Raw genomic sequence first — 1,687 nt, 5'->3', positions numbered from 1 at the left:
TTCCCTTTTCCCTCTGGTTGCCAAGAAGCTCAGCGCCAAAGTTTTGGCTCAATATTAATAACTTTGTAGGACCCTATGGCCTACATATCTGCATTCTTAGTTTCCTCCTCACATTGACCTTCTATTCTGCTGTGTTGTTTTCCTTGTTCCTGATATTTTTCATTTATATTTTTCAGTTTTATTGCTTGTTCTCTTATAAGCTTCCGCAGATCCTTTGTGGAACAAGGTGGAGTAAATAAAAAATGGCTTCAGCTTATTAATAGAATACACCAAAAACATTTCTTAATTACCAGTTTAGTGGTCTGGTAATTACAACTTCAAATTTAGTTCTCAGGCTCTCTCCTTTGTCATTGTCTCATGGTTTGGTGAAGGGATGGTTTTGCAATTAGGAGATCTCAAGTCCTTCATATTTTTCCAGTCTGCTTTAGGGAAAAGGGAATATTGTTTTACTTCAAGTCTCTATTTTTTGCCATAGAAAATATAAAAAGTTCAGATAAATTTAACTGATAGATGATAGAATGGGATAAGATATCCACAATGTTTAAAAGCATCAAAGAATTAATATAAAGAATATGCAATGATCGCCTACTAATCAGCAAAAAAAGATAAGACACTCAGCAGAGAAATGGTCAAAAGATATGAAAGGGTTATTTCCATAAGGGTACTAGAAAATCTAACAAACATGTATGAACAGATGCTGAAACTTGTCAGGAATCAGAGAACAGACAATTTATTTATTTTTATTTATTTTATTTTATTTTATTTTTTTTAAATTTTATTTTGTCGATATACATTGTAGCTGATTATTGCTCCCCATCACCAAGACCTCCCTCCCTTTTCCCTCCCCCCTCCCCCCCAACAATGTCCTTTCTGTTTGCTTGTCGTATCAACTTCAAATAATTGTGGTTGTTATATCTTCTTCCCCCCCCCCCGGTTTTTGTGTGTGTGTGTGTGTGTGTGTGTGTGTGTGTGTGTGTGTGAATTTATATATTAATTTTTAGCTCCCACCAATAAGTGAGAACATGTGGTATTTCTCTTTCTGTGCCTGACTTGTTTCACTTAATATAATTCTCTCAAGGTCCATCCATGTTGTTGCAAATGGCAGTATTTCATTCGTTTTTATAGCTGAGTAGTATTCCATTGTGTAGATGTACCACATTTTCCATATCCATTCATCTGATGATGGGCATTTGGGCTGGTTCCAACTCTTGGCTATTGTAAAGAGTGCTGCAATAAACATTGGGGAACAGGTACACCTTCGACTTGATGATTTCCATTCCTCTGGGTATATTCCCAACAGTGGGATAGCTGGGTCGTATGGTAGATCTATCTGCAATTGTTTGAGGAACCTCCATACCATTTTCCATAGAGGCTGCACCATTTTGCAGTCCCACCAACAATGTATGAGAGTTCCTTTTTCTCCGCAGCCTCACCAGCATTTATCGTTCAGAGTCTTTTGGATTTTAGCCATCCTAACTGGGGTTAGATGGTATCTCAATGTGGTTTTGATTTGCATTTCCCGGATGCTGAGTGATGTTGATAATTTTTTCATATGTCTAGAGAACAGACAATTTAAATGAGTTATCACTTCATATTCATTCAATTGGCAAGAATTAAAAGGTGGATGATAGCAAGTATTGGCAAGGATGCTGGCAGTAGGGATATGTTGATGAGTGTCTAGACTAGT

The sequence above is a fragment of the Cynocephalus volans genome, chromosome 1, assembly GCF_027409185.1.
Source record: "Cynocephalus volans isolate mCynVol1 chromosome 1, mCynVol1.pri, whole genome shotgun sequence".
NCBI lineage: Eukaryota > Metazoa > Chordata > Mammalia > Dermoptera > Cynocephalidae > Cynocephalus > Cynocephalus volans.
The sequence above is the reverse complement of the archived record's forward strand: the minus strand, read 5'-3'. Positions refer to the sequence as shown.